General features: G+C 41.7%; 1 pseudogene; it reads left to right on the top strand.

Annotated features, from left to right (window-relative positions):
• Positions 1-1,935: 1,935 nt before the first annotated feature.
• Positions 1,936-21,044, top strand: LOC122116382 (annotated as a pseudogene).
• Positions 21,045-22,206: the final 1,162 nt, after the last annotated feature.

Genomic DNA, 22,206 nt, shown 5'->3' with positions numbered 1-22,206 from the left:
AAAATTTCTTCTTTCTTCTTCTTTGTATTTTCCAGATTCTCTACAGTGTGTATTTTCCAGATTCTCTACAGTGAGCATGTAATACATTTGTAATCATAAAACTAAATAAAGATCATTTATGAATAAAGAATTTATTGTGGCTACTTGTATTTGATGTATTGAGTCCTCTCAGTTAATATTCATTATCTAATCTATATCAACCACTGTTTGGTATACAAACAGATGAGACCCAAACTCATAGGACAATTCCATCCCAATGCCATAATTCAGGAAGGAGACAAACAGTAAACCAGAACTTACCTAAGTAAGATAGATTTAAATTGTGGCCAAAGATCAGGGAGATAAGGAATCAAGATAATGGAAAATTTGGTACAAATTTGTTTATCCACTAATACTCCTATAATTGGCTTACACCAAAAGCTTTCAAAAATAGTAGGAGTGATCTAACTAGATACATGTTTTGGAAAGTTAAATTGGTGACACTGGAGGCAGGATGGAAGAAAGGGTCAGAGGTAGTTGAGGCCCCTACTGCAATCAACAGGTGACAGTAGATGACTCAGTCTAAGCTGATGGCAGTGATAAACACAGATAAGATAATCACAGAACCCAAACTCTCCCTGAGTACTCTGCTGCTCAATTTGATTCCAGGAAGCAGAAAATTATTCTCTGGAAGAGCAAAGATTGGCAGACAAATTGGCAGTTCCATGGTACTGGACATATAAATCTAGCTTTGGGGGATGTGTACACATGCCTCAATTGTCAGTATCGTTGCTAAGAGAGAAAGAGAGAGAGAAAAGAGAGAACAGAGAACAGTAAGATGAGCAGAATAAATTCTAGGCAGGAGACAGCCTCTAGGGACCCAGCTTTCTGCCTTCAATCTATGTCCATTGGGTCACATCTGGCTCAGTCCAAACCTAAATGGAATGTGGGCTTCCATGTTCAACCAGGATTGCTCTTATCTCAGAAAAGCTTTGTTCAGTTTTCCCTCTATTGCAAAAGAAAGATACAGAAGTCACAACTCATGCCTGTAAAATATATACAGGAAGGAAAATATTATAACAATGAAACTGATTTTCTAGTAGTCATGATAATGGAAAATGCTAGTGATTATTTTCTTATTTTTCTCCCCATCTATTCATCTTCCTTTTGCCTTTTCCTTTTCAAGCTAGTTTCACTAGAGATAAATGGAACTAATGAAGACCAATCACACCTTGTTAGAAGTCAGTCCCTGTTCCATCCACCCTAGAGGTTATATTTAGAAATGTTTCAAGAGCTACTCAGAAGCTCCATGGAGCTAGACTATCATATACCTTAGTACTTGGGACAATTTTGTCGGCTGGAAAATGGTGTTTCAAATTTCTTCAAGCCATATTGGCCCCTATGTAAAAATAAGGTCCCTTAAGCAGGAAGAACACAGATGTCACCAATCCCTACCCCCGCCTGTATATTATAAGGACCTTAATCCTTCAAAGATTTCCTCTAGTCTATTAGAGAAGAGCCTAGAAGTTTTACATGCTCTGAAACAGTCTTTGTTGATTGGTTTTTGTTTTTTTCTTAACAACTACCCTGTATAAGAAGGTCAACAGCCCACATAGTAGCTTGGTCTTGCTGCAGCTGCTGTTGTACAGCTCTGGCTGTGGGAACATGGAGGCCCCTTGCTAGGACTGGGGGTTTGGATTCAGGGGCACTCAGATATATATCAATGAAAGGTCTAAATAGGACTGTCCTCCTGTTATGGTTTGAATAGGTTATGTTCTCAACAGACTCATATGTTGAAGGCTTGCTCCCCAGCTGGTGGTGCTATTTTGGGAAGTGGTGGAAACTTTAGGAGATAGGGTTGAGCTGATCGAAGTAGGTCACTTTGTGGGGTGGTATCTTTAAAGGCACTATCTTGCCTTGGCTACTTCCTGCCTGTTTATCTACTTCCTGGCCACTATGAGGTAAGTAGTGAAAGGTTAGAGTATTTGGGGCAGTGACCATTTGTTGCTTGTTTCAGAGCAGAGCAACAGTGGTGCTAAACCACCTGGTTGTGTGCCTTTATAAGACCTGCAAATCCTTAGCTTGGGGCTCTCCTCCTGGCCTCCGCTGTGTCGGAGTGTAGGATGAGGCCCGAGCTGCAGCCCGTTTAAATAAAAGCTTAAAACAGCTGTAGAGTCTGACTCTCGGTGGTCTTCTTGGGGGTCCTGCGACCTAGGCACAACATATTAGTGGGGGCTCGGCTGGGATCCCCCCAAAGACCCCGAAACCTGACTCCAAAGGTAAAACAGCGCTGTCTTTGTTAATTTGTCTTGTCTTGCCGTTTGTCTGTTTTACTTTCATTTTCCTTTGTGAGGACTGCTGCTCTTATTTGTAAAGGGTTGTCAAAGCTGATGCGCGTGCACCATAACCCTGGAGGAACTAGGAGATGTCCCAGATCCTCTTGTGGGGCAGGGATCCTTGAAAACCTGCCATGTGGAGCAGGGGAGGGGGTCCTTGGAACCCTGCCGTGTGGGGCGGGAGTTGGAAACCATGCTGTGTGGGGCCAAGGTCCTTGGAACCCTCGCCGTGTGAATTGTGGGGCAGGGGTCAGTTCGGTGTTGGGCCAGAACTGACCAAGAGGGCCTCCTAACCAAGGCCCAACTTGCCAACTGTGGGTCTGCTCCTTCTGCTGTGGGGCATGAGTGTGGAACCCCACCGTGACAGGAGTCTGGGGACCAATTCAGGAGATCTCCACTTCGTAAGCTTTTTTTTAACTGTCAGGCCTGCATGTGTTTTGTTTGTACTGTTTATTGTTTTTTGGACTGTACAACTGATGGGACTGGAAACCATGGGCACCACTCCATCTAGCCCCCTAGACTTACAAAAAGAAACTGAGAAAGAGGAAAAGAAAAGGTACCCCCGGTTTTTCAGGGAGATAACTTGGAAGAAGAAATGTTTCCTCCCCCATACTCCCCTTCCCAGGTTCCTTTTGCAGAACCTGAGAATGATCAAGAGGAGGAGGGAGCTATAGAAGCCTTGGCACCTGCCCTTAAAGTTTCTGAGGGGCCAGTCACTCGATGAAGCCGTGGGATCAACCCCCCTTCCAATGCAGCTATTTTTCCCTTACCCACCCTAGGTCCTGTGGATGCAGATGGTCAACAGCAACTCCAATATTGGCCATTTTCTACCAGTGATCTATAAAATTGGCACACCCAAAATGCCCCCTTTACTGAGAAACCCCAGGATTTAATTCGTTTGCTTGAAACTATTCTCTTTACTCATCAGCCTACTTGGGATGATTGCAGTCAGCTTTTACAGATCCTTTTTACCACCAAAGAGAGAGACCGTATCTGAGAGGTGGCCCGGAAACATAGCCCTGGCCCCACAAGAGCGCCCATCACAGATCCTGCCCTGATCGCTGCCCATTTTCCTGAGATCCAACCAACATGGGACTACAATACGGTTGAAGGTAGGGAGCGACTCCTCATCTACTGCCAGACTCTGTTGGCAGGTCTCAAGGCGTTGGCTCGCCAACCTACTAATATGGCCAAATGTTATGATGTAAGACAGGGAAGTAGTGAAAGTCCGGCAGCATATCTTGAGCGGCTCATGGAAGCTTTTAGTCAAAAAACCCTGTATGATCTTGAGACCCAGGAGTCGGCTCAGATGATTATGTTTGCCTATATAAATCAAGCTGCACCAGACATAAAGCAAAAGTTGCAGGCTCTAGACAGATTTGGTGAAAAGTCTATTAGGGATCTAATAGTCGCAGTGAAAAGGTTTAAAATAAGAGAGAGACAGAGGATCAAAGACAGGAAAGCAAGGACAGAGAATGTGAAATTGAGCATGAAAAGAGAGACCATGCCAAGGAAAAGAGGCCAGAATTGTTGGACTCGCCACTATCACATGCTGAGCATACCTGGTTCACAGACGGCAGCAGTTTTATATGAGATGGAAAAAGGTACACAGGCACAACAGTCACCACAGACACTGAGATAGTGAGGGCAGAAGCACTCCCCCAGGGATTGTCTGCACAAAGAGCAGAACTAGTGGCACTAACAAAAGCCCTACAAATGGGAAAAGGGACTAAACATTTACACGGACAGTCGGTATGCTTTTGCCAGTGTGCATGTCCATGGAGTCATTTACCAAGAAAGGGGGCTGGGGCTGGGAAGATGACTCAATGGTAGAGAACTTGCCTTGCATGCATGAGGCCCTGGGTTCGATTCCTCAGCACCACGTAAGCCGAAAAAAAAAAAAAAGCCAGAAGTGGCACTGTGGCTCAAATGGTAGAGTGCTAGCCTTGAGGTGAAGAGCTGAAGGACAGTGCCCAGACCCAGAGTAAAGGCCCCACGACCGGACTCAAAAACAAACAAACAAAAAAACCAAGAGAGGGGGCTGCTGACAGCTGAGGGAAAGACTATTAAAAACAAACAAGAAATCTTAAGCCTCATCCGGGCCGTATGGGAACCAGCAAATATTGCCATTATGCACTGCCCTGGCCATCAAAAGGGAACTGATTCTATAACCAAAGGAAATAACTTGGCCGATCAGGCAGATAAGGAGGTGGCCCTCCAGCCCAGAGCAGAAGTACTGACTCTAGTAGACCCAGGGCCATGAGCTTTGCCTCCTGAGCCTCAGTACTCCCAAGAAGACTTGGAGTGGATAAAGAAAATTACCATGGCCTATAAACCCCGGACAGAGAAACAAAGACTGGTAGAAAACTGGTGAGGGGAAACTTATCTTGCCACAAAGATTGGGCAAGGGGATTCTTAAGAGAATCCATTGGTATCTCATATGGGAACCTGAAGAATGCAGGGCTTGCTCTGATACTCAGAAGTGAAAATTAGGCAAGGAAATCAACTCAGTGAGGACATTGTTAAAAATTGTAAAGCCGCCCGGGGGGACCAAGATGGCGACGGGGCAGTAGGGAAACGCCACAGCTCTCTCCAACCAAAAAGAGAGTTCGAGTTCCAACGCTTAATCTCCCCAAGAGACCAACAACAACAAAAAGACGAACACTCAGAGAAAAACCAGAGGTGGAAAATAACAAAAAAAGAAAGAGAGGAAAAGAAGAAATTCAGAACAGAGAAGAGCGAAGACCCCTCCCCCAACCTTTACTGGCCGCGCGGCAGTGCACCAAGCCGCTGGCCAGTTGGCCCGGCAGGGGCTGCCGGAGCCACAGAGACACAGGGGGCTGCCTGCAGACCACCAGGTACCGGATTGCAGAACAGCGGATCGCCAGGAACAGAGAAACCTACCAGCCGGGAGTCTCCACGAGGATCCCACCCCCACCCCTCACTCTCCACCAGAGCGGAGAGGCTCCATCCCGCCAAAGCCGCTCGGCACCAGCAGCGACAAAGGGACCTGTCGGCAGACCACCCGACAAAGGGACCTGTCGGCAGACCACCCGCCCAATCGCGATCGCAATGACCCAGCGGGGGCCGCCCAACCCAGCCCGCAACCACCCCAACTGAACTCGGATTGCAACAACAACTGACGACCTACAGGGTGAGTACCCCACAGGGGACAGTGAATCCATCAAGGGAGACCAGAGCTGGAGGGAATCCCCAGACCCTGACCTAGACTCCCTACCCCAATACCCGGACCACAGGACCCACTAAAACTGGGAACTGTTCGAGAGCTCCACCAGCCGGTGGAGCACACTCTGCTGGCCAGGCCAGAGCAAGAGTGCCCCTGGAAGGGAGCTTAAATGCCCAAGCCAGGAACAGCGCCCCTGGGTCAAGACTACCAACAGTAGAAGAAATTTGAACTGTGTCCTCCAGGCTGCATAACCTAGGTGGTATACACATTAGCACAGGCCTAACGAGCGCGCTCCAGGCTGGGGCCGGAACCAGGCCCGGGGACCGGCGCCTGAACAAAGCAAAAAGGGTCAGAAGTGGGGCTGTGGCTCAAATGGTAGGGTGCCAGCCTTGACCTGAAGAGCTGAGGGACAGCACCCAAACCTAGAGTTCAAGCCCACAACCAGCCCAAAACAAACAAACAAAAACACATCAGGAGCCCATAGCAGACTCCAGTATTTGGGAGAGTGCATCCAGAGCATCTGATCTTCCCAAGAGCACCCGTAGGAGCAAACACAAGCAGTCTAGGCTGCTCAATCCTTCCAAAGGCGGGAATTGCCAGCAATCTACAGCAGAGAGCTGAGAATCCTAAGTAAGTCAGAATAGCAGCTGGAAATAGGCTCCCAACAGAATCCAGATCAGGCACAGACTCTCTCTACCAATACAGAATAAGCAACCAAGCAAAGACAGACACACCAAAACAAGATTGAAGAGCAGTCTCCTGAACCCCCATGCGAAAATCACAGAGAAAAATCACAAGGTTTACCACTATCCAGGACAGCAAGCTCACCTCAAAAGCCAGCAGCCACGCAGAGGAGAGCCCCAGTGGGAGCAAAGCAGGAATGGAAGACAAAAGCTGCATCCAAGGGTTGCTGGAGGCAATGACTCAAGAAATAAAGCAAGAAATGGATCAGAAATTGAAAGAGCACAAGGATGAACTATCAAAAGATATACAGGATATCAAACAAAAGTTGGATGCAAAAATAGAAGCCAAATTAGAGGTAATGCATACTGATCTCACCTCATTGAGAGGTGAGATCAGTACTCTGAGAACCAACATTGAATCCATAAAGGGATCCATTTCCTCCATGCAAACCACAATAGAAGCCACGGTCAACAGAGTGAATGAAATGGAAGGTAGAGTGTCAGATACAGAAGACAGAATACACCAACTGGACCAAAAAGTGACAGATATGGAAAAATCACTCAAATTAAACCAAAGGGAAATTCAAGAGCAAGCAGATAATGCTAAAAAATTTAACCTTCGCATAATCGGAGTGGACGAAGATGAGGAATTCCAGAGCAAGGGAATGCAACACCTATTTAACAAGATAGTCAATGAAAATTTTCCCCACCTCAAAAACGACCATCTTAACTACATCACAAAAGCTTATCGAACACCCAACAAGCAAGATCCCAGGAGAAACATTTCTAGGCACATTATAGTAACAATGATGTATCTGAATAATAAGGAAACAATCCTGCATGCAGCAAAAATGAAGAAGAGCTATACTACAACGGGAAAAATATTAGAATCACTGCAGATCTCTCCACACAAACAATGAATGCAAGAAAAGCCTGGGAAAGCACCATACGAGCCCTGAGAGCCAATAACTGCCAACCCAGACTGATATACCCGGCAAAGCTAGCATTCACATTCGATGGAGAACTGAAAACTTTTAATAGCAAAGAAAAACTAAATGAATACATAAACATCAAGCCAGCATTACAAAGAATTCTAAGAGGGGGGACACAACCTGAAGAAAGCAACCAGGAACTGGGACCTGCCCCAAACAGGCATTACTCAAAGTCTAACTGAGCAAGCACAGGAGGAAAGGAAAGAAGAAAAACTTAGGAAAACGGAATGGCAGGGACAACAATGCATCTCTCTATACTTTCTCTTAATATAAATGGGCTGAATTCGCCAATTAAAAGAAAACGAACTGAGGACTGGATCAGAAAACAAGACCCATCCATCTGTTGCCTTCAGGAGACCCACCTCTCAGCCAAACATACAAACAAACTCAGAGTGAAGGGGTGGAAAAGGATCTACCAATCAAATTCCCCCAATAAGAAAGCAGGTGTAGCTATCCTGATATCTGACAAAATAAACTTTTCATTAAAATCAGTACAGAAAGACAAGGACGGACACTACATATTAATAAAGGGAACAATCCAAGAGGAGGATATAACCCCAAATATCGGTGCACCCAGATATGTTAAACAAATGCTCTCAAACTTACAGAATAAAATAGATCCCAATACGATAATACTAGGAGACTTTAACACGCCACTCTCACCAAAGGACAGGTCTACCAACCAGAGGATTGGCAAAGAAGCTACCGAATTAAGTGAGGCCATACTTCAAGCGGAATTAACTGACATCTACCGAGTATTTCACCCTAAAACAACACAGTACACATTCTTCTCAGCAGCTCATGGAACTTTCTCCAAAATAGACCATATCATAGTTCATGCAAGGAACTTAAGCAAATACAAAGGGATCGACATAATCCCCGGTATCCTATCTGACCACAGTGGAATCAAGCTAGCTCTCAATAACAAAGCATACCGCAGAAATTTCTCTAATACATGGAAATTGAACAGCACACTCCTTAACAAGGCCTGGGTAACAGAAGAGATCAGAGAAGAAATAAAGCATTTCCTACAACTCAATGAAAATGAAAACACCTCACAAAGAAACTTGTGGGACACAGCAAAAGCAGTACTGAGGGGCAAATTTATTGCCCTCAGTGCCCACATCAAGAGAATGGAGACAGACCAAGTAAATAATCTCATGTTGCAACTAAAACAGCTAGAAAAACAAGAAAAAATGGGAGCTAAAGCTACTAGACGAAGCCAGATAACCAAATTGAGAGCAGAGATTAACCAATTAGAAAATCAGAAAACCATAACCAAAATAAACCAAACAAAAAGCTGGTTCTTTGAAAAAATAAACAAAATTGATGGCCCGTTGGCAAGATTAATTAAAAAAAGAAGAGAGGAAACCCATATTAATAGGATTAGGGATGCCACGGGAAACATCACAACACGTACCCAAGATACCCAAACAATTCTAACAGACTACTTTCAAAAGCTATACTCTCTAAAGGAAGAAAATCTGGCGGAAATGGATACATTTTTAGAGAAATACAAGTTACCCAAACTGAGCAAAGAAGAAGTTAACCAATTAAATAAGCCAATATCCTATAATGAGATACAGGAAGCTATCAAAAGTCTTCCAACAAAAAAAGCCCAGGACCAGATGGATTCACAGCAGAATTCTATAAGACCTTTAAAGAAGAACTAATACCCATACTCCTCAAGCTCTTCAGAGAAACAGAGAAGGAGGGAGCTATCCCAAACTCATTCTACGAAGCCAATATCACACTCATCCCCAAACCAGGCAAAGACCCAACCAAAAAGGAGAATTACAGGCCAATTTCCTTGATGAACACAGATGCAAAGATCCTTAACAAGATTCTAGCTAACAGAATCCAGAAACACATAAAAAAAAATAATTCACTATGATCAGGTAGGCTTCATCCCAGAGACACAGGGATGGTTTAACATACGTAAGTCAATAAATGTAATCCAGCATATCAACAGAGCCAAGGTCAAGAATCACATGATTATCGCCACAGATGCAGAAAAGGCCTTTGATAAAATTCAACATTCATTCATGCTAAAAGCTCTGGAGAAAATAGGAATAGAAGGAACATTTCTAAAAACAATAAAAGCCATTTATGACAGACCAATAGCCAATATTATACTTAATGGGGAAAAGCTACAACCAATCCTCCTAAAAACAGGAACAAGGCAAGGATGCCCACTGTCTCCACTCCTCTTCAACATAGTCCTAGAACCCTTAGCCAGGGCAATAAGGCAAGAAAAAGACATTAAAGGGATCCGCATAGGGAAAGAAGAAGTTAAACTATCCCTTTTTGCAGACGACATGATACTATACCTCCACGATCCCAAAAACTCCATTCCCAAACTTTTAGAAATCATAAGTCACTTCGGCAAAATAGCAGGATACAAAATAAACCCACAAAAATCAGTTGCCTTCCTATACACTGATAACATACAGGAAGAGAGGGAAATAAAGGGAGCAACCCCATTCACAATAACCTCCCAAAAAGTAAAATATTTAGGAATTAACCTAACCAAAGATGTAAAAGAACTATTTAATGAGAACTATAAAAAGTTAAAGAAAGAAATTGCAGAAGACACTAGGAAATGGAAAGACCTCCCATGCTCCTGGATAGGCCGACTTAATATAGTAAAGATGGTGATACTTCCAAAACTAATACACAAATTCAATGCAATTCCTATTAAAATCCCAATGACGTACATCACTGAAATACAGAAAACAGTCCAAAAATTTATATGGAACAACAAAAGACCTAGAATAGCCAAAACAATTCTAGGGGATAAAGACAATATGGGAGGGCTATCCATGCCGAACTTCAAACTCTACTACAGAGCTATAATAACAAATACAGCATGGTACTGGCACAAAAACAGACCCGAAGACCAATGGAACAGAATAGAAGATCCAGATATAAATCCACAGGCCTACAGCCAGCTGATATTCGACAAAGGAGCCAAACACATACAATGGAAGAAACACAGCCTCTTCAACCGCTGGTGCTGGGAAAACTGGGCAGCCACATGCAGAAAACTAAAAGTGGACCCCAGCCTATCACCATGCACCAACATCAACTCAAAATGGATTAAAGACCTTAACATTAAACCTGAATCTCTGAAACTACTGCAGGACAGAGTAGGAGAGACACTTGAACTAATAGGCACAGGAAGGAACTTCCTGAACAGAGTCCCAGGGTCACAACAAGTTGGAGAGAGACTCGACAAATGGGACTACCTTAAAATAAAAAGCTTCTGCACAGCTAAATCTATCGCAACTAAGCTAGAAAGACAACCAACTAATTGGGAAAAAATATTTACCAGCAATATATCAGACAAGGGGTTAACATCCTGTATATACAGGGAACTCAAGAAACTAATCCCTCCCAAACCTAACAAACCAATTACTAAATGGGCAAGGGAACTAAAGAGGGACTTCTCAAATGAAGAAATAAAAGTGGCAAAGAAACACATGAGGAAATGTTCATCATCCCTGGTGGTGAAGGAAATGCAAATAAAGACAACCCTGAGATACCACCTTACCCCAGTCAGAATGTCCCACATCCACAAATCAGCCAACGACAAATGCTGGAGGGGATGTGGAGAAAGAGGAACCCTATTACACTGCTGGTGGGAATGTACACTTATACAACCACTTTGGAAAGCAGTCTGGAGGGTCCTTAGAAAGCTAAAGATTGACCTCCCTTACGACCCAGTCATACCACTTCTAGGCATCTACCCTGAACAACAGGAACCAATATACAAGGACACGTGCACCTCCATGTTTATTGCAGCACTGTTCGCAATAGCTAGGATATGGAAACAACCTAGATGCCCCACCACAGATGAATGGATCCAAAAATTGTGGTATCTATACACAATGGAATATTATGCAGCCATTAGAAATGACAAAATAATGGCATTTGCAGGGAAATGGATGGAGCTAGAAGGAATCATGTTGAGCAAGGTAAGCCAAGAACGAAGAGACAAACGGTACATGGTCTCCCTGATAAGTGGATGCTAAATCCAAAAGGTTAGGTGATACGACAAAACTAACAGGACTTAAGAAACAAAGAACTCCCGCTCATCTGGTTGAACCACTACTAAATATCCCCATGCTGCTGATCACAAATATGGTATATAACATGTGAACACTGTTATATATTACAGACTGTGGTAGACAATTTGCTCCAGGGAAGTTAGAATGAACTTGTGACTGAAATTATGTAATCATTTAATCACAATCAAAAAAAAAAAAGAACCTCGGGGAAGGGAGGGAGGGAGGGGATGGTAGGGGGAAAACAATGGAGGGGGTAACAATGTTCAAGAGGAAGTGTACTCATTACCTCACTCATGTAACTATAACCCTCTGTATAGTAGCTTTACAATAAAAAAAAAATTGTAAAGCCTGTCAGCTCACCAATGCCCCCAATCAACCGGTTACAAAAGGAGCTCGCTTCCGTTGAGATAGGCCAAGTGTATATTGGGAAGTACACTTCACAGAAATTAAAACTGGAAAATTTGGATATAAATATTTGCTAGTTTTCATAGACACCTTTTCAGGATGGGTTGAAGCCTACCCAACAAAGCATGAGACCGCGAATGTCGTGGCTAAGAAGATCCTGGAAGAAGTCCTACCCAGGTATGGCTTTCCATCCACCATTGGGTTGGACAATGGACTGGCCTTCATCTCAAAAGTAAGTCAGGGAATAGCCACGGCACTGGGGACGGGTTGGAAATTGCACTGTGCTTATAGACTCCAGAGTTCAGGGCAGGTAGAAAGAATGAATCAGACTCTAAAAGAGACCTTAACTTAATCGGCCTTGGAGACTGGCGGAGACTGGGTATCGCTCCTTCCTTTTGCCCTGTTTAGAGTAAGAAATTCACCCTATCAGCTTGGCTTTACTCCTTTTGAAATAATGTATGGACACCCTCCACCCATTATCCCTAGCCTTCAGACTGAATTGCTTGCTGCTTTGGATGATACTGAATTTCTGTGTAAGCCTGACTATTTATAGCTGGTGCATAAGAGTTTGTGGCCCCAGCTTAGAGCATTATATGATTCTGCTTCTATTCCTACCCCCCATTTGTTTAAACAAGGAGACTGGGTGTTTGTTCGAAGACACAACTTGAGATCTCTGGAACCACGGTGGAAGGGACCTTACATGGTGCTACTGGCTACACCCACTGCCCTTAAGGTGGATGTCATTGTTGCTTGGATCCACTGCTCCCACGCCAGACCAGCTGACCCCTTTGCCCTGGATGACTGTGGGGAAACATGGGAAGTCTCCAAGCATCCTACCCAACCACTCCGCATATGCCTCAAGAAAAGAAAAATGGACTGATTTTTATTGTTATTGTTGTATAATGGTATGGCTATGGTCAGAGAGGGATTATACCCGTTCAAGATTGAAAGCTGTTGGAGTTTAGTTTTGGGCCGGAGCCACAAGATTGTGTCTCAGGACCATAAGTCAAGGTGGGGAATGAAGGGTTAAAGTACTTGAGGCAGTGACCATTTGTTGCTTGTTTCAGAGCAGAGCAACACGTGGCGCTAAACCACCTGGTTTTGTGCCTTTATAAGACCTGCAAATCCTTAGCTCAGGCCTCTCCTCCTAGGCTCCACTGTGTCAGAGTGTAGGATGAGGCGGGAGCTGCAGCCCATTTAAGTAAAAGCTTAAAACAGCTGTAGAGTCTGACTCTTGGTGGGGGTCCTGCGACCTAGGCATAGCAGTTGCATTGCTTTAAAATTCCCTTTCACTATGACATTCTACCTTACCACAGCCTTGAAACAACTGAGTCAGCAGCCATGTACTGAAACCTCTGAAGTGTTCAGTCACAAGAAACATCCTCATTTTCAGTAGTTTGTGTCAGATTTTTTGTTACAGTGAAGAAGAGTTGACTAACATATCTCTCTTCTGGCTGCTTTGTTTGAGGGCCAGCTTGGGCTGAAGGCCTTGATGGATTCAGTTAGAGTGGGAATGCTCCTTTCAATCATATGTCACACTTTGTCACTAAAATAACATTGTTTCTGTTTTGTGTTTCATTGAGTTTACTGTGAGAAAAACAACTACACTGATAATAGGTGATTGTGGGGCACATGGGCAGCAAAGATGGCGCTGAGAGGAAGTTGAGTGGGCAGAGCCCGAGTTCTTTACCTTAAAAGCTGATTGGATAAAGCTTAAGTGCATGATAGAGTGTGACCTTTACAGTGATTGGTTGGTTCCTTTTCCTCCCCTTTTATGCCACCGGTGCTTGCTGTGTGGTAATGAACGAGTTCCTGCTTGACTTGACTCCCCATTGTTTCTGATTGTCTCCAGGGCTAAGGGCCAGCGGTGCACTTACCCATTCTCTTCTGTGGGACGGTGGAAGACCCAACAGGTGATATCATTATTTCTATTTTATTGACTGAGGATTTGAGGCACAAGGAGGTAAAGGAACTGATCTAAGGCTACAGAGCTAACAATCAGCAGAACTGGTGTTTGAACATACGATGTTTGGCGCAGTACTCAATGCATGCAAGTGCTCCATGATATGTATCCTTGTTACTCAGAGCCAAATGAGTCCTATGACAACTAACTGAAAAAAATTGTTAGCAAGTTACTGCCAACATTTGAAGGTTAAGTTGGAAATCTGAATAAAGGTGATCCTTCCTTTTCTTCCTTCTTCTAGATATGAACCCTTCTGAAGATTTGTTCTTTGTCTTTTCCAGCCTATCTGCAACTGTATTATTTCCCTAAACTATTTGAATATTAGGTGAAGAGGTTTAGGAAGGCAAGTTCATTATACTGGCTCAGGCCTATAACAATTTTCTTTCATTTACCACTGTCTACAACAATGTTTGCCTTGGAACAAAGGGAATTTGGAGCTTGTATGTCAAGGTTTGCAGAAGGCCTATCCCAAAATATAATTCCTAGGGACTTGGGGTTACTATTTTGTGGATTCTTCCCCCTTTCACCAAAAGTAACTCCACATAGCCTCTGATTTTGACCAAAAACATACATTGAGAAAAGGGCCTCTTCAAAGAATGTTGTTACCAGAATTATATATCAACATATAGAAGACTGAATACAGATCACTATCTGTCACCCTGTATAGAAATGAATTCAGAATGGATCAAATATCTTATTGTAAGACCTGAAACATTGAACTTACTATAAAGAAGCATAGGGATACCAATAAATGATATAGTCGTAGACAACAACTTTCTGAATAAGATTCTAATTGCCTCATGCATAGGAAAAATAATGGACAAATGAGATTGAAACAATTTAAAAAGATACTCCCCAGCAAAAGGAACAAACATTACCAGCACGAGGAGACAATCTCCAAAGTACTGGAGAAAATATTTACCAGCTACTCATTAAAGGATTAATGTACAGAATATACAAAGAGATCCAAAAAGTTAACAGCAAAGAACAAAGAATCCTATTAATAAATGAGCAAATGGACTGGACAGTTCTCAAAAGTACAAATGGCTAATAGATATATGATGAAACATCCAACATTCTTAGACATAGTGGAAATGCAAATCCAAACAGATATTCCATCTCATACCAGTCAGATTGAAACAAATAGAGTTGTGAGGAGAATGAAATCCTTACATACTGTTGGTGGAAAACTAAAGTGGCACAACTATTATGGAAATCAGCACGGAGTTACCTTTAAAAACAGAGAGATGTACCATATGATACTACTATATCACTCCTGGGCACATATCTGAAGGGATGTAAGTTGTATAGAATAGAGATAACTGTACATCCATGTTTTTTTCAGCACCATTCAAAATAGCAGAAAATTGGATGTAACTGGAGATCATTATATTATGCAAAATAAATGAGACTTACAAAGACAAATGTTACATGTTCTCTCATAGGCACAATCTAGACTTAAACAAAATGAATGACACGAGTGTAAAATGGAACTCCTTTGGGGGTAGGAGTCAGTGAGAAGAGGCAAGGTGAAAAGAAAAGGGAATAGAAGGATGAACATGATTGAATTACTTTATATATATTGAATTACTTTATATGTATGTATGTATGAAAATAGAATAGTAAAGCCCATTAAAATTGTTTAAAATAAAACAAGAGAAAATGGATAAGAGTAATAGAGGGGTAAATTTAATCATAGTACATTATATGCATGTGTGGAAATACCACAATGAAAATAGTTTTTACCATTAATATATGCTAATAAAAACATAATAGAGTTTAAAAACAATGTAAATAACCCTAAGAAAATAATTTATTGCCATGGCAATAATTCTTTGTGTATAGACCCTTTCTTATTCTGACAACACTTAGTTTCTCCATAATCTGATCACCAAAAGTAAGCCACCAGAGCCCAACTGCAATTCTATCTACTCAGGAGGCTGAGATGTGAGGATCACAATTTGAAGCCAGTCTAGGCAGGAAAGTCCATGAGACTCTTATCCAAATTAACCACCAAAAAACTAGAAATGAATCTGTGCCTCCAGTTGTAGAGCCCTAGCCTGGAGTGTAAAAGCTCAGGGACAATGTCTAGGACTTGAGTTCAATGCCCAGAATCAGCACACAGAGACATATACATGGACCCACATACAGACAGGGATGTGGACACAGACACACACAGACACACAGACACACACACACACACACACACACACTCACAAAGTAAACTACCTCTCCACTGACAGGAAGGTGGAAAGAGAAAATAGGAGGAAGACGCAGGGGAGAAAAACAAAACAAGATCTGAGTTCCAGTTCCAAGTATGGCAGTGACAACCTGTGTAACTTTGAGGAAAACACTTGGCCATTCTGAGCCTCCATTCCTCCTCTTTACCATTGTAAGATTCTCATAAGGGAGTCAACATAGAGGCTGTAGGGTTTCTGTAGGATTGTACTCTGTATGCCCTGAGTGTCTAAATAGATTAGGGAGAGGACAGAAATGGCCCAAACCCAGCCTCAGCCATTGCTAGAGGGCAGCATTGTATCAGTATTCTAATAACCCTGGCTGGGGTGTGGTCATGTCCAGATTTCTTAATCTAAAATGTAGTTTTTTCCTCTTCCACAAATAACATTCTAACAAAGAGAAAGTAGTTTCTAAACAACAATAGAGAGTCAGAAAAAGAGTATTTCTGGCTCCCAATAAACCTCATTGTTATTAAAAATTTAAGATGGACACATTGTGTTTCTATTTCTAATAAAATCTCTTTACATTTGGGATCCTTTGACTACAATTGCACAAATACCTTTTTTTCTTCTTCTTTGAAAAACTCCGCAAGCACCACAGGGAAATGTCTGGATCCTGTGGCACAATTTCCTATCAGAGTATTTATTAGTTTCAAGTTCTTCCTTCATTGTTTTGTATTTATTACAACAAAAATGGATATTTAAGAAATGGATCTGCAATAACAAATCATCTAGAAATGCCAATTAAATATTTTGTAATTGCCATATTTCACAGTGGTTAAATTTCTTCATGTCACTGTGGCATCCCAAACTACCTCAGCCTAGAGAGAGAGAGCAAGAGCGCTGTAAAATCTGCTTAAATCTTATTTCTTGCTCATGTAACTGTAAACCCTCTGTACAGTATCTTTACAATAAAAATATATATAAAAAAAGAAATGCAAATCAAAACAACATTGAGGGCTGGGAAGGTGGCTCAGTCGTAGAGTGCTTGCCTTGCATGTATGAGGCCTTGGGTTGGATTCCTCAGCACCACATAAGCAGAAGTGGCGCTATGGCTCAAGTGGTAGAGCGCTAGCCTTGAGCTGAAGAGCTGAGGGACAGCACCCAGGCCCAGAGTTCAGGTGCCCCAAAACCGACAAAAAAATTAAAACAACAACATTGAGATTCCACCTCACCCCAGGTAGAATGGCAATAAGCAAGAACTCTAATAACAACAGATGCTGGAGGGGGTGTGGCTAAAAGGGAAGTCTATTGTACTGTTGGTGGGAGTGTAAACTTGTTCAACCACTTTGGAAAGCAGTATGGAGGTTCCTCAAAAGACTCCACATAAAGGTCCCCTATAACTCAGCAATCCCCCTTTTGGGCATTTACCCAAATGATAACAAACAATGCCATACTAAAACTACCAGCACACCTACGTTTATTGCAGCATTATTCACCATAGCTAAGATATGCAACCAACCCAGATGCCCCTCAGCAGATGAATGGATCAAAAAAATGTCACACACACACACACACACACACACACACACACACACACACACACACACACACAATGGAATTCTATGCCTCCATCAGAAAGAATGACACCGCCCTATTTGTTAGGAAATGGAAAGACTTGAAAAAAATCATATTAAATGAAGTGAGCCAGGCCCAAAGAAACATAGGTCCCATGGTTTCCCTTATTTGCAATAACTGGTATAGCTATAGGACAAGCAGAAAAGGTCAAAAGCTATGTACATATGACCATATAAGAAAATGGTAAACGAAATGAACCCCAAGATAGGTTTTATCTTTCTTACTGTTGTTTTTAATATACTGATAATGTACTGTGTGATTTTTTTGTTTCTTTTGTATGATTTTCCTCCCATGGTATAACCCCTGTTTTTAACTGTATTTTATTCTGGTGCCCTGCATCTTGTATATACAGTTTTATAATTTGGGGAGGGGAAGGAAATAACAAAATGCCAAAATAAGGATACAGGTTGACCCATTGTAACAATGAGATGTACAATACACTATGTTGAAAACGAACTTTACAGCTTCGGGGGTGGGGAAGGGAGGGAGGGGGAGGGGTGGCAAGGTGGGGAGGGAAGGGATGGTAGGGGAAAATCAAAGGAGGAGGTAACAATGCTGGATAGGAAATGTACTCATTACCTTACATATGTAACTGTAACCCTTCTGTACAGTATTTTTACAATAAAAACATATAAAAAGGTGTCAATGAAATAATGTAAAATAATATACAAATATACTATATAGAAACTGCTCTTACAATGTAAATATTAAATCTTCATTTATTCATATGTACATATTTACATATCTAATGATACTATTAATAAGTTTACATACATATAGATCTACATATCTAGGAAAAAGGGCACATTTTTCAACTACACATAAAAATGTGAAAGAATACATGGTAAAATTCTTCCATAAATTCAAAAAGCTAATGAACAAAGAAATGCTTTAGCTGCAGAGTACTTTCAATGAATATCTCCTGCAGCAGTAAATCTTCATTTCAATGTATATTTAATTTTGCAAATGATCAGCAATCACTGAGAGACAAGTCTAGTCAGAAACATGCTCAGAGGGAAGAGGGGGAAAGGGAGAGAGTAAACTATGTGATACCAGTTTTATTCTTTCCTTCATAGAGGTCCCAAAAGTGCATACTGCCATTGTTAGGCCAATTGGGTAGTCTTAGCACCGGGGCTCTGATGTATCATTCTTCATGTTCATGTGCTTATGGAGGAACTTTAATGTCATTTTTAAATGGAAATAATGAATAGTCTGACATTGAACAGGATAATCAGAACAATGGTCCAACTACCCAAGTGGGTGGTCCAACTTCTGTAACAACACTTTACAATTTAAAGAACTTTTACAAAAATTGTTTCTTTGGAATATTTCCAACAATCTTACAAATAAAGTGGATCCTTCTTCCAATTAAGAAAAGTACAAGGTAAGATCCAGAGATTCCAGGTGGCTAGTTCTGAAGAAAGTAGATAAACAACAAAGCCTGGATTTGGGTTGTAAGCCTTATTCTCTTTCTGATGAACACGCTGGGGTTTTCTTGGCATCTCAATTTCTATAGATACACACTCTAATCATGAAAATAACAATGTAAAACGATAGCCCAAATGAGTGAAGTGATTTGCCCAAGTTCTTAGCCAGTTAAGCATTAGAGTTTAGATTTAGATACAGAAACCAGCTGAAATCTGCCAGCTGAAATCACGCTACTCCCAAAGTAGCTCATGCCATTTCTTTCACAATCAAATCTTTCTAACATCCATTTGGCTACCAGTCTTTGCCATCATAACAGTCTTCTATGTCTTCTCCCTGCTTCCACTGTTCTACCAGCACAGCTTTCTTCAATGAATACTTGCAGGGGTCAGAAACCATTTTTTTTTCCTGCCAGGGGCCATTTGGATATTTATACCATCAGTTACAGACTATACAAAATTACCAACATAGGCAGATGGCCACAAGCAGCAGACAAGAAACACATGGGAAGCATATGGGTCTGTATTGTCATGTACCAAAATAATTGTGAGGGCCTTTTATAGCCTGCGAGTGGGATGCCCTACTCTGTTCTCACCCCTGTGCTCCTGTGCACATAAATGCGTACATGGTCTCACTTTAGGGGTGAGGAGTCTGTGTTTGTGATGTCATAGGCACTGCAACAAATGAACTTGGAAATTTCAGTGGTTTGATAAAATAGAACATTATTTCTCATGCATATAGTAGCTTCTTGTAGGCATTCTTGGTTAGCAGGGAGCTTCCTTCCTGAGATGTTCCAAGTGTACATTGCTTCTTCAGTCTAATGACTATTTCCTTTGCTATGCAGCAGTTTTAGATTACTGCAACCCCATTTGTCAATCTTTGGTCTTATATGCTGAGTTATTGTACTGGAATTCTATGCAGGAGTTAAACTGAGGCGTTTCCATTTTTCTCTTGGCTATAAAATAGGGGCTCACATTCTATTCCATTGGTAAAAACTAGTCACATAGCCACACACAGCATCCACCAGTACAGGGAACTATAGTTCTTGATTGCAAAGCCACTTCTTTGTGAAAACTGTTGAATAATAGAAGAATAAGGGGGAAATGAAAAAGAGAGAGCGCAACAGAGAGAGTTAATCTGACAAAAATGTAATACATGCATTGTGAAATACCACAGAGAAAGCCCTTTGTACAATTTATATACACTAAAAAATTACTGGAAAGTAAAAGAGATCTGTTGGGGAGCAGGTACCTGCAGGAGGGGAGAGAGCTAATAGAGAGGGTGAATGAGGGTGAATTTGATCAGGGTATATTGTATGCATGTATAGAAATGTCAAAATGAAACCACCCTACACATGAATATAGGCTAATAAAATGCAAAATAAAACAAAAATTTACCAACATCTATCCCTTGAAATGTTTTGAAACTCTAGCTCCAACTTTATATGGAACTAAAAGAGGTACAGTAGGAAGTGAGTGGACATGGGACAGCCCTAACTGCTATGTTAAACTGTGATGGCCAGGGTGCCTGGCCATGTCTGAAGCTGATTCCAGGACTGTTTCTATTCTTTCTACCCTTTGGGCAGTTCGAGTAACTTGCATATTATGGAAGAAATATCAAACCAGATATCATTGGTGGTGTTAAGATCAATGTTAATGCAAAGAGAACAGATAAAGAGAAAGAACAGAGATACTCAGTCTTTACTCAATAAATGGATCAGATGCAACCTGTGGATAACATATAAGCCAAATAGAAGACTTTCAATGGGATCCCAACTCTCCCCTTTACTCAGTGAAGTAGCCTGAAACCACAGCTTGTTCAGGAAATGCATGCTATTGACTTCAACTAAAATAAAAGAGAATGCATTCAATTGATGTTTGCTGAAACCCATCAACTTTATTGTACAGACTCACTTTGGTACTAGTCCTGGTATTGGTACCTTTATGTTGTTGTCCATGCTTAGGCAAGTAGAACCTGAAGTTTCCCTTAGTGCCTATAGCTCTTCCCAATGTATGAACTCATCCTTCAAACAAGAAAAGTGATCAAACAGATGGGCAAATTTTTACCTCAAATTGAAGTTAGTTTATGCTGTTTGAGTTAATAAATTAGAAAAAGGTCAGAATACCAGTAAACAGATCATCATTGATATTTCTGAGGCTGCCCTGGACTGGTGCTCAAGCTCACCCTAAGGAGACCAAGGTATTTGCCACCAATATCAAAACAGCCATATCCAGATATTGATACACAGAAATGGTTAGATGTTGCTTTTTCTCTACTATCTTTTTTGTTGTCATGGGGCTTGAACTTGGCCTGGGCGCTGTCCCTCAGCTCTTCAGCTCAAGGCACAGTGCTTGAGTCACAGCACTACTTCTGGTTTTCTGGTGGTTTATTGAAGTTAAGAGTTTTATGGACTTTTCTGCCTGGGCTGGCTTTGAACCACGATCCTCAGATCTCAGCCTCTTTAGTAGCTAAGATTACAGGCATGAGTCACTAGGTGCCTTGCCTCTGCCATATTTGAAGACTAAGTATAAAAGTTTCTCCAGAAAGTCTCAGACCATAGTGTTATCAAACTGAAGCATGAGGAGGAGATGTTGAACACCACCAAGCAGTATTCTGTCTTGTGCAGTAACTGAGATGAGAAATTCCAGTCTTTGTGCAATATGGAACTATCACCATCAAGCCATCATCTTTTGCCATATCTGGAAAGCTGGTAGTAGAGTGATCAAAAGAGACCACCAGGTGGCCCTAATAAGTGGTGAAATTATGGTGGAGAAGAGGACTGCAATGATTGAGAAGTTAAAGAGCAAGTTCTAATGACCACCAATGTGTGTCTTCAAGGTAATGATGCTGAACAAATGTGTATAATCATCAATTTTGATCTTCCTATGGACAAGGACAAGAACCCTGGCAAGACCTAGCTACACTGGATCAGGTATACTGGCCATTTTGGCCATAAACATGACTCAAAAACAGCATGAATATCCTCAGCAAAATTAAGGATCATTTAAGAAGAAAGAGTAGACATAATTTGGACAAGACCGAGAAAACAGCCAAATAAGAAGCTTTACCAGTCACAGATACTTATCCTCAATGCTGCACTCCAGGAGACAAGTGTTTTCATAGTACATGCTTTGACAGTCATCTCAAATACAAGGGCATGAGAGAAGCCACTTACCTCATTCAAAATTATATATTTTGGGTGGGCAAATACAATAATTATATTCAGTGTAAATATGTGAAAATGGAAACATGGAACGTGAGGCTATGGGTGGAGTTGGGAAAGAGGGTACAGAAAGATAGAATAGGTGGTATTGATCAAGCTCTATTGTACTTATAAATTGGTTGCATTGA

Source organism: Dipodomys spectabilis, unplaced genomic scaffold (assembly GCF_019054845.1).
Source record: "Dipodomys spectabilis isolate Male_0828 unplaced genomic scaffold, ASM1905484v1 ptg000132l, whole genome shotgun sequence".
In the NCBI taxonomy this organism is placed as follows: domain Eukaryota; kingdom Metazoa; phylum Chordata; class Mammalia; order Rodentia; family Heteromyidae; genus Dipodomys; species Dipodomys spectabilis.
Note: the sequence above shows the minus strand (reverse complement) of the source record. Positions and strands in the feature narration are given on the sequence as shown.